This window comes from Balaenoptera acutorostrata, chromosome 1 (assembly GCF_949987535.1).
Source record: "Balaenoptera acutorostrata chromosome 1, mBalAcu1.1, whole genome shotgun sequence".
Taxonomy (NCBI): domain Eukaryota; kingdom Metazoa; phylum Chordata; class Mammalia; order Artiodactyla; family Balaenopteridae; genus Balaenoptera; species Balaenoptera acutorostrata.
The window spans coordinates 97,496,024-97,510,888 of record NC_080064.1 but is presented as its reverse complement, the minus strand read 5'-3'; positions in this window follow the sequence as shown (position 1 = coordinate 97,510,888).

Below are 14,865 nucleotides of genomic sequence, written 5' to 3'. Positions count from 1 at the left end.
AGAGGCAGGTTTTATACAGCCAGTCAAGGATAACTTGGAAGGTGTTAGGAGCTAAACAACTTTCCTCTGCCTAGGCCAGAGCCTAACGAAAGCCCCAAAGCAGCCCCAGATGGGAGAAGACAACTATGAAATTCATCTTATGTCCGTAAGAGGAAGCAAATGTTTCCTGAAGCAGTGAAAAAGGGACTTTGTTAGCACCTAGGGGTCTGTGTTGAGTTCAGTTTTTGCTCTGAGTATTATTTTGTTTGGAAATGGGAACAGGAGTCTATCTCTTCCCCCCCAACCCCCTCTCTCTCTGCTTGGGCACGTGCAATATATATATGATTCATGTAAGAATCTTTGTAGAAACAGCACAGATGATTTCATTCCCTTTTACACTTCTGTTTCATGTTTCTTCTCAAAATCCATCCTTCTCAGTTCCATCAGAGTTTATATGAAAAATAACTGGAGTTTTATTTTATTTTAAGCTATAAATATGAAGCAGCCATGTGAAATGCTGCTAAAGCAGCTAATGTTAAGTTTGAGCTGCACTAATAGAATTATCATTTTCAGATGAAAGGATGGATATAACCAGTCTATCTAGTTTCCTCTCTGGAGCTAGAGGACCACTCTAAAGAAATAGAGAGCAACCATTCCTCCTCAGGTTGTGAAGGAATTTACCATGTCCCCAGCCTCACAGACCTAGGTCTGGATCCAGCCAGGCCATTTACAAGCTGTGGGCTTAGGGGGACAAGTGAGAAATAAAGCCAGAAGGCAAGTTGGATTTGCTAATGTGAAGGCCTGACATGCCAGGATAAAAAAGCCTCTACTTATTTCAGAAGGTAATAGGGAGCCACTGAAAGTTTTACAGCATGATAGTGACATTATAGGGATGACTTCCTATCTAGACTTAAATGGGAGGTGGCAACCCCAGAGCCCTTCAGAAGCATCACTGCTTCCTGAAAGGAGACTGCAATTTCTATTCCCAGGTCCCACCTCACAGCAGCTCTGAGAGTCTCTTCGTTCTTGACCTTAACTCCCCAGGCTGCAATGGAAGCCTCACTTCTGGGCCTGAGAGAACCCCAGAGGTGAGCAGGGTTGGGGAAATATGAGGAGAGAGAGAGGCAGCGAGAGGTCAGAGGCCCAGGAGGACCGAGGGGACCTCCAGACTTTTTCCTGCACCTCCACCTCATTTTCCCCACGTGTGACTCAGGTGAGCCTGTGAACCACTTGGTTCCTCACGTCCCCCACCCCCCCCCCCACACTGGCATCAGCATCGCGAGGTGGTCACGTGCAGTGCTGGAGGAGAGGAATGGACAGCTCTTCACAGGAGCAAGAGGCGCCATGCAAAGGCAGACCAGGCCCCACTGCCCAGCTCCAAAGGCAGCCCGACCTTCTGCTTATTGGGACTCAGTGGCCTAGAATGCTGGCCCCGGGGGGCATCTGACTCCATAGGGCCCTTATCAAGCACGGTGGATGCCCCGACTAAACACACCCCTGCGTAAACATCCAAAACACAAATCAAAACCCACCTGTGGGATGAGCGATTCTAAAGGACCCTTCACGTGACAAAAGGACTTGCCTTGTTCTCTTTCTCTGAGACAGTGTTATGTATACAGTCAGATAAACTCAGGTTCCATCCAACACTGCCTTGCCAGGTGACCTTTGACAAATTGCTTAATATCTCTGACCTTCAGATTCTTTATCTGGAAAATAGAAATAATGTGTTCTCTAACCTCATGGGGTCTTGTAAGGATTAAATGAGATAAAACCCTGTGTAAACTCAAGGCATATTCCCACTGTTGCTCTAAAGATGTGCCCAATGCTACTCTAAGCATCTTACACCTATTAACTCATTGAATGATTAAATAGCCATTTACCCTGGAAGTTTTAAAATATAATGTGCTTTCTTTCCTTAAAAGCTGAAAACTTCATTTAAAAAATAACTCAGAACTAAAAAACTTAAACAATATAATTCAGTAAGCGATTGTTTGCAAAATTAACATGTAAGATATCTATAACCTTCAGATCTACAATGACCAGTAAGAAAACGTAAGAAGTGCTTCATTTGCAATAGCAACAAAAAAAGAAAAATACTTAGAAATAAACTTTAAAAGATGTGTAGAAAGCTCCTGAATGCCACTGAGAGCTCCAAAAGGACATTTGACCATAAGAAAAGAAACAGCATGTTCTTAGATTGGAAGACAAAACATAATGAACATGTTAATTCTCTCTAAATTAATCTGTATTTTAAAATGACCTCCATGAAAATAACAAAAGGGTTTTATTTTTCTTTTTAACTAAGCAAGCTGATACTAAGCTTCATCTGAAAAAAGAAACCAGCAAAAATATCCAGGGAAATTAAGGGAGAGAATGGGTGTGGTGTGGGAATTTACCAGGTGGTAAAACACAGTATAAAGCTATGAGTTTAAATTAATGTAGTCCTAGTTATGAGAAATACATGAAGCAGAACATAGTCCAGAAATAAACCCAGATTCAGTCATTTAAAATATAATAAAGATTACATTTCAAATGAGTAGGGGGAAGATGGATTTTTAATAGACAGCATTGGTTTGGCCATCTGAAAAAAAGTAAATTTGAATCCCTGCCTTATTCCTTATACCCACATACATTGTAGATGTATTGAGATAATAAATGAAAGAAAAAAATAATCCATAGAAGGCATAATAAGTGAAATAAAAAAATAATCCACAGAAGGCATCAAAAGCAGTACTTAGAGGGGTATTTACAGCCTTAAATAAATATATTAGAAAAGAAGAAAGAGTGAAAATCAATGAATCAACCAACCATCTCAAGAACTTATGAAAATAGACCTGAAGAAAGTAAATGATAAAGACAAGGTAGAAACTGATGAACTAGGAAAGTAAACATACAATAGGATGGTCAAAGTCAGAAGTTTGTCCTTTGAAAAGTCTAATTTTTTTTTAATAAAACCTAAAAGAGGGCTTCCCTGGTGGCGCAGCGGTTAAGAATCCGCCTGCCAATGCAGGGGACACGGGTTCGTGCCCCAGTCCGGGAAGATCCCACATGCTGCGGAGCAGCTAGGCCCGTGAGCCACAACTACTGACCCTGCGTGTCTGGAGCCTGTGCTCCGCAACGGGAGAGGCCGCGACAGTGAGAGGCCTGCGCATCGCGATGAAGAGTGGCCCCCGCTCGCCACAACTGGAGAAAGCCCTCGCACAGAAACGAAGACCCAACACAGCCAAAAATAAATAAATAAATAAATAAATAAATAAATAAAAATAAAAACCTAAAAGAAAGCATGGGAAAAAAAATTGTCACAATGTGGAGTGGGGAAGACCTTTCTAAGTCTGATATAATGACTGGTACTCCCTTTACCTCCTTCTGCTTTATTGTTCTCCATATCACTTCTCACATCTGGCACTCAATTCACATTCATGTTTATTTACTTGTTGTCTGCTCCCAACTAGACAGATGAACTCTGTATTCCCTAGAACAGAGCCTAGAACAGTCCTGCCATATAGTGGGTGTTGAGGGATATCTGTGGAGTGACTGTTTAAAAAGTGGAGGAGGTATTTCTTTAATATATAAAGAGTGCCTAAAAATCAGTAAGAAAAAGAGAAAATGATGTGAATAGAAAGTTCATGTAAAATAAAATACAAGTGGCTCCTACATATATAAAAAGATGTTTAGTTCCATTCATAATAGAAGAAATGCACACTGAAAAATGAGATACCGTATTTTACCTATTATGTTGGCAAATATTTTTTTTTTAGTAAAAGAAGGTTGATAACACACATGTTGCTAGTGGGAGAAGAGTTAAATTGTACAATCTCTGCTGAAGGTAATTAGACTATCAAAATTACAAGGGTGCATCCCATTGCCCATTAGGCCACATCTGTCAAAGTTATGGAAGTACACACTCATTTTGCATATGTGTTTGTTTAAAGACATTCATCTAAAGATTCTCCTCAGCAGTATTTGTAATTAAAAAAATGGAAACTATTTAGCTGTCTATCAACAAGAAACTGTTTACATAATTTATGGTACCATCACACAGTCAAACTTTTTGCAGCCATTAAAATGAACAAGTCTGCTCCATGTTCTGATTTGGAAACATCTGCAAAATGTGTTGTTAAATGATAAAAAGGTGCAGGATAGCGTGGAGAGAGTATGACCATTTGTGTATGCTGCACATACTTGTAGAGGCATAAAATATTTCTGGAATGATACATAAGATACTGATAATAGTGCATGCCTCTAGGGCGAGCATGGTTGTGGGGAGGCATGGGAGAAAGATTTACTTTTCACCTTTTGAATTTTATACCTTATGTCCGTACCATGTCGATTCAGTATATCCATATCTGCTTCTATAGTGCATATAAGATCTCTAGAAAGGGACATCTGAAACTGGCCATGGTGACTTCCTCTGCAGAAGGAAACTGGGGGCTGGAGGGCCCTGGGAACAGAAATTTGGCATTGAACTTATTGAGTTTTGTTTTAATTTTTCTTGACCGTGGGCATGTATTACCTGCTCATTAAAATAGCAAAATGCATTTCTCCTTGCTCCCCTAGACTGCAACTGTCTGCCGTGCTCTCCTTGGCCCCTTCCTCCCCTCCTATCCCTTCCGCCCACAGCAGGGCACGGTGGGAAGGGCGGGGACTGTGCAATCAGATAGGTTGGGGTTCTCATCCTGACTTGGAGCTTCCTCGTCCTCATCTGTGAAATGGGGATAACAGCAGTATCTATGTTCTAGGGCGTGTGAGGCAGGCGTATATGAGATAACATGTATAAGGTGAGTGCTCAATAAATAATGGTTCCCGCTAGCATGGACTTGCTTTTCTGGAACACGGCTGTAACACCCACAAAGGGCTGGGTGGCCGAAGCCCTCCTCCCTTTGGCAGCTGCCTCCAAACTTTGAAGGAAGAAAGAAGTGGCAAAGGCTTTGAGCAATGACAGTATCTTCTAACATTTATGAAGAGCAGCAAGGACATGCTTCTGGTTTGTACTTGGGGTGGGGGGGTAGTGAAAGAGGGTGTCCCAATCTGCCCACATGCCCAGCATCCTGGAGCCCCAAACTCCCAGCCTGGGAAGAAGCCTTGTTCAATGTAAACAGAAGGGAGCAGGGCTCTGCTCTAGTAGGAGCAGCATCAGCTGGGTGTGAGGTGGGGAGGGGAACGTGCCAGGAGACAATAGGAAGGCAGGGGGCTATCTGCCTCACCAGACCTGGGGAGGGAGAATCTGGTGCAAAACATGCCTCACCCCAGAGCCAGCATGAAGCTTTCAGTACCAGAGTCAAATATAGACCCATTTCCGTAAAAGCACCAGCTTGCTTCTATAAATACCTCAGCCAGTTTTCTGGGGTTCTCATGTGACTTTGATGCCTACCTCGTCTGTGGGGATCCGTCTCCATGGTGACCAGGCCATGTGACCAGCCATTCTTCATTCAAGGCAGGTTGCCGCATCCCAGGTTGGGGGTGGGGTGGTGAAGGGGGCTGGAGGGAGGGCTAAGGAGAGGGAGAAAAGGGATGAACAATGAATAAAGATAAAGTGTCTAGTCTTGGGGAAAACTGCAGAGTTCCAGCCTTACTGCAAGGATGCTCTGACAGAATTATTGATCTCCCAAGCTGGCTGTCAGGAGAGGAATATTTTTATTTGAGAAGCAATAGACATCTTTGCCTCTGAGTCAGAGAAGCAAAAGTTCAGAGCCATAAAGCACCTTAACAACCTTCGAGGACTGTTACAATCCCCTTGTTGTCAGATGAAGGTAACCAGGCCCGGAAAGGTCGAGGGACTTGTCCAAGGTCACGCGGCGAGTCAGTTGAAAACTGGGGCAAGAATCAGCATGTCCTTAGCAGGCTCCCCCCCACCTCACTGGGGCTCCACTCTGGACTGGGGACTGCGAGGGGCCGCTGAGATATAAGTGTGACTCTGGTGAGTGGGGATTTCGGTACCTTGGCTCCCAGGTTATCCCACCTGGCTGGAGTCAAAGGCCCTCCAAGGAAGGAGAACAGAGCTTAATTATTCTGTGCTGAGACTCGGCCCTGGCCCCTTGGCTGATACATGTGGAGAGAGTGGCTAATAAATCATGAGAAGTCCTGCAATGTCAAGCAAAGCCAGATGTCATCCATGGTAATCTATGGAAATCTTTTTTTGATCAGAATGTCCCAGATCTGCCCCCATCCAGCTGAATCCTTTAAATATCACCAAGTCCTTTGCCCTTCTTTGATCGGTGCTGAGGATGAGATGAAAAGGCAGGAAAATGGGCTTCCCTGGTGGTGCAGTGGTTAAGAATCCGCCTGCCAATGCAGGGGACACGGGTTCGAGCCCTGGTCCGGGAAGATCCCACATGCCGTGGAGCAACTAAGCCCATGTGCCACAACTCCTGAGCCTGTGCTCTAGAGCCCGTGAGCCACAACTACTGAGCCCGCGTGCCACAACTACTGAAGCCCACGCACCTAGAGCCCATGCTTCACAACAGGAGAAGCCACCGCAATGAGGAGCCCGCACACCGCAGCGAAGAGTAGCCCCAGCTCACCACAACCAGAGAAAAGCCTGCGCGCAGCAACCAAGACCCAACGCAGCCAAAAATAAAATAAATAAAATAAAACAAATAAATTTATATAAAAAAAAAAAGAAAGAAAAGGCAGGAAAGGACTCTTCCTGCCCTTACAGAGCTGCCCTGCTTTACGTACATATGGATAAGTGAATAGAAGAGAATCTTGTTAACCATTAGCTGCGCTCTGGGGCCATTTGGGTCTGGAAGTAGGGTTGGGCCACAGAAGTCAGGGAAGGCTTCCTGGAGGATGAGAAGGGAGAACACACAGCCAGGCAGGCAGATGGGGAGGAGCATTCTCAGGGGACACTGGGTGCTGGGATAGGACCTGGGGAGGGGGACAGTGCTCTGACTGAGGTGGGCTGAGGAGGAAACGCTAGCCGAGTCCGGGGATAGGACACTGCCGACCACAGACCTGATTCACGTGGTTCAATCCCATGGGCTCAAGCTGCCAGCAGTGGAGGGTCCAGGGGGAGGTGGATTCAGAGAGGACAAAGAAACTCGTGTATTGACGTATTCTTGAAGGAGACAGAAGAGAAAAACAATCGTCATCACAGGGCTGCCTCTGTCGGCATCAGCCATGGGCTCTGTCACCACCTGGCCTTGGACGGGTGTCCAGCAGGCTCCACAGAGGTTAAAATCCACCGGGCTGGAGGCCAGTACCAGCCAAAGTGGCCCAAGACAAGCCTCTGTCTCCCTAACTCTCTTCACCTGTGCAGTCTCCGTGGCGCTGAGGACAGAGTGCCCCGCCTGTCCCTGCCCCACCGGCTCTTAGCCAGCCTAACAGTGGACTGACCATACCAGCCCGTGCCCAAGCTCATGGCGGGGGGTGTGGAGAGCAGTTACTCTGATCCGGGGGGCTAGTCTTGGGGAAAACTGCAGAGTTCCAGCCTTACTGCAGGGATGCTCTGACAGAATTATTGATCTCCCAAGCTGGCTGTCAGGAGAGGAATATTTTTATTTGAGAAACAATAGACATGGCCATGCAGGCCACGCTTCCTCTGTGCTTCACCGCCAGCCGAGCACCCAAGCTGTGTGTGTTTCCTTTACCAAGGCCGCCAGCTGCTGGAGTGCAGAACCAGTGCCCAACCTGTTTCTAGAAAATCCTCCCCTGGCTCCTAGCAGGGGGTGTGGGATGGAGGTACACATTCATTCAGCGCTGGTTGGTAGTTAGCATGGCGGGGTGGGGGGGGGTCACAGCACCCTGGGGAGACAGACCTGAATCTGAGTCCTGGCTCTGTCACTCACTTGTGACTCCCTTGGGGAGCTTACTTAGACTCTCTGGGCCTCAGCTGCTTATTTGTGAAAGGGATAATGTTATCTACTTTGAAGAAAGTTGTGAAAGTTATAGAGTGATTACAAGGTGTCCGGCACATAGAAAGCGATGTTAAAAGGCAGCCGCCTCTACTACAGTGGGCGGATGAATGGAAGCATCTCCTCATGGGTTCCAGCTTCCATGCTCACCGGCCCCAGCATTCTCCTGAGTCTTGCCCCCAGCATCATCTCTTCTGCCTAGAAGGTCCTCCCCCTTGGCTCCCCTCATCAGAAGCCTTTCTGTCCGTCAAAGCCCCGTCTCAGTGTCACTCCTCCCTGCTGTCACACCTGATCGCCCACAGGATGTTCCTCGGGTAGACTCTGCCCACACTGAGGACTGGCCACACTGCTTCCCTGCGAAGTAGGTGATGGATGATTCTTCTTCCATTACCGCTGTAAGATAGTTAAACAGGAATCACACATTCCATTTTACAGATAGAGCAGTAAAAGCCTGAGGTATCAAGTGACTTGCCCAAGGTCACGGCCAGCTGCTAACAGAGTCAGTTCTAGAACTCGGGGCTCCTAAACCCAGGGCTCCACTTTCTCCCTCATCCCTGCTGCCTGTGGCTGAGATTCTTGAGATGGAGACACCAGGACTCTGGAACCTTGGCCAGGAAGTCGGCCACAGGTCTCAGGCTGGGCCCAGGATGACTCCAACCTGGGAGAAATCTGCTTTGAAGACAAAGGATGATTCCTGGCAAGGAGAGTCGCTCCTACTTCTGCTCCAGACAAATGGAAGCTGTCGCAGATTCCATAAATCTTTTGCTAAAGATGATGCTTCACTTTGAGCTTGTTATATGCACGGAGTCTTTGGACATCATACAAGTCAATTACTGAGACTAGGTTCTCAGCACTGAGCAGAGATATTTGCATTGAGTGGCTAAAACAGAGCCAGAGCCTCCCAGGGACCTGGCTGGGAAGCTGGTTGACTTCAAGTTTGATGCCAGGGGTGACTGCAGAGTGCTGAGACCTGCCCCAGGAGCCCAGTGGGAAAGGTCCCCCATTCCCATTCTAATGGCCTCCACTCTGTTTGCCCTGAGGCCACCACAAGTCTTCTGGGCAGGATTATTCACAGCCAGGATTATTCTGCCTATTTTATAATCCCCAGCCTCACTCTCAGCTTGCCTGGACTTGGGGAAACCCCAAGTACAGAGCTGCAAACTGGGCCTTGCTTCCCTAGCCCTGAGTCTCAGAAGCACTTCCCTATACCCTGAGGAGCTCCTTACCTGAGCCTGGAACACCTCCAGGTCAGCTCTCTGCCCCCCAGAACTCCCCAGAACCTCTCACGCATCACAGCTTGCGGGGGCTGGCCCCTGGGAACTGCTCCAGGCTGGCAGATCCAGCTTTCCCTCACTCTCAGACCCTAAGAGAAGCACACGGCTGGTCCTCTGAGGCCAGGAATTTTAAACCTAGTATGTTTGTTGTTCCAAGAGGATCTTCCTCTGGCCTGAGCGTGGCTTTCAGTGTTGCAGAACCAAGGTTTGAGGTCCTATCAAGAACATAGGGGATGTGAGTTTCACTTAACCGCTGTGTGGCTTTGGGCAGGTCTTTAATCTCTCTGGACCCTAATTTCCTCATCTAAAAATGTGACAAATGGTCCTTCCAGCTCCAAAATGCTAAGAGTCATTCTCTGGGATTCCAAGAAGGCAGATGGAGATGGCTGGAGCATAAGAGGAGGGGGCTGGGGGTGGTAAGAAATAAGGAGGTGAGAGATTAAATGGAGAGGGCAGCGGTCTGAATCACACTTGAATGTCATGCTAAAAAGCTTAGATTTTATTTTAAAGGTAATGGAGTACCAGGGGAAAATTTTAAGCACGGGAGAAGAGTTGCCAGATTTAGCAAATACCAAACATCTATTTAAATTTAAACTGGGCATCTTGTATTTTATCTGGCAACCCTGCATGGAGTGACAGAGAAAGCTCTCTGGCCACTGAGTGGAGAATGTATTGTAGGGGATAAAACTGGAAGCACAGACCATTGAGGAGGTGATTATATTCCAGGCAATAATTATAAAAGTTAATATTTGTTGAATGCTTGTTTTTGCCAGGCACTGTTCTAAGTATTTTGTGTATATAAATTCATTTAATTCTCATAACAAGGTGTAGTATCTAGTATCATTTCCATTTTATAGGTGAGGAGACGGCAGCACAGAGAGGTTAGGTCACTTGTCTAGGTCACACAGCTAGTTAGTGGCAGACTTGAGGTTAGAGTCCAAGGCCCGCATGCTTAACCACCGTGACATACTGCCACCCCTGGGGGCCATGAGAGCCCAAACCCAGGCCCTGTAGTGGGAATTGGGTGACAGTCAGAAGCTGTCTTGAAGCCCCAGCCCCTCGGGTATGGGTTGGGACACTGTGCCTGGCAGAGAAGTGAGAAGGGAGGCTCAGGAATCAAGCTGTACCACAGTGACACATTTTCAGATCACTTGGTAATTTCAAAGCAGGAAGAGGGGCTCAGGAGGAAAAGAACTAGCATCTCTTCAGCATCTACCAAACACCAGGCAGGGAGCACAGCAATCCTCGAGGTATTTAGGAGGCACAGTCAGCGGGGCGCAGTGGTCGACTGCACATGGAGTGAAGGAGGACTCGACGGTTCTGGTTTGGGGTGGCTGAGGGCCACATTAACCACAGATCACTGGGGACAACGAGCCGCAGGGCGTCTGGGCCCCAGGTGTGAGGGACTGGAGAGAAGAGGCACCTAGTCCAGGACATGCTCAACTTACCAGGTACAAGACCATGAGGCAGTTGAGGCCCAGAGAGGTTAAGTAACTACGCTGGAGTCACACAGAAGGTAGGTGTCAGGGCAAAAACTGGAACGGAAGTCTCTTGACTGTGTCTGGGGTGCCTGGCACAGATAGAGCCCTGGTCTAGGTTCAAAGATGGGGTGGGGATGGAGACATCCCAGCACACAAGTCGTGACCAGTATTTGGGGGGCACTGTTTGATGCGGGTTCAGGCGGTGCCTACGCGCTCCGCTCTGAGAGCAGACTGTGCCCCTTCAACTCCGAAACGAAAACTGAGGGCAGAGCTGGGCTGAGTTTTAGGCACTGTGAGCCAAAACAGTCTCTGCAACGGTTTTCTCCATCTGTAAAAAGAGAACAATATCCACAGCAAAGTTGTTTTGAAGATTAAATGGGGTTAAATAAATGGGAAAGCCATGAGCCATGCAATGTTATCTGTGATTGTGCTATTATTCCATTCTTCTGCCTCTGCCACTACTCCCTCACCCTTTCCCTCCTCCTCCAGCTTCCTCTCTCTCCCCCACTCTGCCCTCCCATTTTCTCATCTTTTCTCCCCTCTTTTTAGGCCTTGGGACAGAGCCTGTTCCAGGGAGTGTCTGCAGATAAGCAGCCTAGAAACAAACGTGCAGCCTCACATCTCCACCAGCCTAGCTCCCTCCTCCTGCCTCTGGCTCTCTACCCCCGACACACACACTCACATGCCACACAGGACAGCCCACCACATCGGACACCAGTCCACCTGACCTTCTCTCCAGCTGACCATCAACTCCCCTCCCTGCTTCCACATGCATGGGCCTCCCAGGGGGCCCAGGGAGCCCCACCTGCTGTTGCCCAGGGAGCACGGCCAAAGATGGGACTTTCCAGCCCCTGGACATTTCCAGTCCCCAGTAGGGACTGCAGGGACAGCACAAGAGGCCCAGGAGGATGGGGAGGCTCCGGCCCGGACAGCCTGGAAATGCACAAAGCTGATCCCTAGGGACTGAGCGAGAGACTGACGTCAAACCGAAGCTGAAAATATAGTTTGGAAAGTCACGCAGCACAGGGAAAAAATGAGCCACTCTCCCCAGCCAGAGACATGGGCGGTGGGGAAGGGACATAAATCCCAGCTCTTTAGAGGCTCCAAACAGCAGGGGTTGATAGCCTCTAGACTTCCTGTCGAGACATCTCAGGGATTCTCAGTGTCCCATTCAGGGGCCAGGGCACCTGCAACCACCCGCATTCCTGAGAGCGGCCAATGCCCTGAGAACCCAGGGCCACCAAGGGAATCTAGGGGTGGTCCTGGCCGCCTCTCTCCCTGCGCACGGCATCTCTGGCTAAGCTGTGGTGTGGTGGGTGACACAACCTGCCGAACCACACCCAGAGGGTCCAGAGAGCCAGGGCCAGTGCCTTGTTGTGGGGGTCAAGGTCCCTGATGGCACTAAGCTCTGACATGCAGCCCGCCCGGGGAGCCTGTCTTCCCATCCCATTTTCTCCACCCACCCGCCCTCACAAGTACATAAGAGTTGCCCCTTTAAATGGGAGAAACTGAGGTCCAGAGCTGTGTTGGGTGGCCTGGTGTCCACCCCACAGGCAGTTCGTGTCAGGGAGGGCCCAGAATCCTCTGCAGTATGAGGCTCTCAGAGACCAGACGTCCCACCGCGCTCAGATGCACAAGTATCCCCTTCAGACTGGTGTGAAAGGGGCAGAGGAGCCCCAGGCCTTCAGGGCTGGTCACGAGATTGGGGCTTTCTGGGACAACCAGCAACGGGCCCTCAGGGCCAGCGATGCCAAAGGCAGACATCCCTGCCCCTACCCATCTTGGCTCTCCATAAGCCCCCAAGAATTAAAGCAGTCCCAGGGAAAGTGACAGGGGTTCCCCTCCAAAGCGACCGAGGTTACACTTTCACCACGCCGTGGCAACAGAGTCAAAAGAGAATTTGAGCTGTTGTAAGAAAATAAAGAAAATTTGATTCATCTCACCCCTGAGTTGGAGATTCAGATTCTTACCTTCTACTCACTTTCCTATCCCTGTGTCTTGTTCCCTCTTCTGGGCTGCCCCTCCGACCTCTCTTTTTAGCACCCCAGCTCTGGTGTTGCCTACTCTCTGAATGCCCCCACCTCATTCCCTGCCCCCAGCAGCACGACCCCTCCAGGACAAACCGCTCTCTCCTCTGAGCTTCTCCACAGATGGGCCTCCTCACACTGCGTCTTAGTGTGTCACACACATGTCTGTCTCCTCCTGCAGGGCTCCTCCAGGACAAAGAGGTGCCTTGGTCCTCTCTGCAACCTTCAGGGTTCAGCTCAATCCAGCCAGGAGGGCTTGGCTCACGTTCATGGAATCTAACCAAACACGGTTCATTTGTATGTTATCCTCACAAAGACCCTAAAAAGACAACCAAGGGCTGGAGCCCTAGGCTGGGAGTTGGAGGCGTCGTCAGACTCCCCTCCTCTGGTTGCCGGTCCACAAAGCCCTGGACCTCAGGGCTCTGACAATCCTGGTGGCACTGGGTGGGAAGCAGAGACATTTGCATGAAAACCTAAGTGAGAGCATATCCCTCAGCTCAAAGTCCTGCCCTTGTTCCTCACCTCAGTTGGGGTAAAAACCAAAGTCCTTAGCAAAACCCAAAAGCCCTGTGTGATCGGGTCCCCGTTATCTCTTACCCTGTCTCATGTTGTGCTCTGCCTCCTTCTTCCTGTTCCAGCCACAGCAGGTCTCCTCCAACATCCACCTCAGGACCTTTGCACCTGCTCTGTCCCATGGCTCAAGTGTCATCTCTAGGGAGGCCTTCCCTGATCAGCCTATCTGAAACCACACACACGTACACATACACACAATCATGTTCCCTCTACATTTTCCCTGCTTTCTTCTTATCATTTATCACCAACTGATACTGATATATTTTATTTATTTGTTTATTATTTCTCTCCCCCACTAGAATGGAGACTCGATCAGAGCAGGAACTTTTATCTGTTTGATTCTCATTCTTCTCCTAGTTGATTCACACTCCTCCCTTTAATATCCTGTAACTTAAATTCTGAGATATAAAGTTACCTACTATTTTATGTTATGTTAGATGGTGAGAATGAGAGAGGGAAAAAAAGTAAAATATTTGCTTAATAGAAATATGCATATAAACATATTCATAAGGAAATCCTGTCCTTGTTTCTACAACTGGCAGAGTATTGATAATTCCCTTCCTCCACTGGACGGTCCTTGTCCCCTTCGCCCTCAGCAAGTACCTCAATCAGCCATAGTCCTTGCAGGGTGGGGGTGGAGGATGCTGGGGCACACAGCAGGCCCTCAAATGACATTTATTGAATCCATGAGGAAGAGGCTGGTCTACACATATCATAGGAAGTAGAAAGGAGCCCGTCTCTGATTTGCATAGACAACCAGAATAGATAAACCGACTAAAAAGTTATACTCACAAAATAACTATGTGACTAAAACACCCAGATCGGGGGATATTCTCTTGTCGGCTTTCTTTTCCCAAGGTGCTAGGACACACAGTCAGAGAGCTGTCACTCTGGCTGATGGTGAGGACCTACCTGCCTCAGTTTCCCCACATCAGTGGAGGGCTCTTTCAGGCTGGATGGATAGGAGGGCTTAGGCCCTGGGAGGCAGTGTGTGGGAGGGAGATGAAAGGCAGTCCCTCACGCTCCTGTGCACCTCCTTCCACACCTCCCTCTGGATGGCGTTTTCCAGTGCCCTTATCAGTGCCTCTAACAAGGCCCAGGAGACCCTGGGAGACTGCCACCAGGGTTTCTGCTCGTGCCCTGAGAGCTCTCCACTCTGTCTGCAGGCCCAGAGCACCTACCTCTGCAATGGTTTCTCCTGCAGGCTGTGAGCCTGGGTACTGCTCAGGACAACCAGGTCCAGGCAGGAAAGCCAAGTCCAAACCACAGCTTTCTGAAGGCCAAGCATCAGCCCTCAACCAGCCGTAGGCCCCAGAGAGATGCCTGGACTAGGAGCTCCGTGAGGGCAGGGGAAGAACCTGATCGTTCACTATTAGATCTCCATCCCCAGCCCTGGGGCCTGGCCCCGAAGAGGCACTTGACACATAGATGCTGAACAGTTACAAAGGCAGCTAGCAAGACAGTGGGTAGTGCTGCTGGGAGGGGGCTGGGAGGGCCCCTGGGGACCAGACAGATCTCACTTCTGCCACTTATTGGTTGAGTCACTTGAGTTCTCTGAGTCTCCAATTATGACTCTTTATCTGAAAGGTGAGAATAACAGTGCTTGTCTCACCCACTGTTTAGAGGTTGTGATGTGACCCTGTGTGTACCGCCGGGCCGGGGGCTGGCAGGACCACCA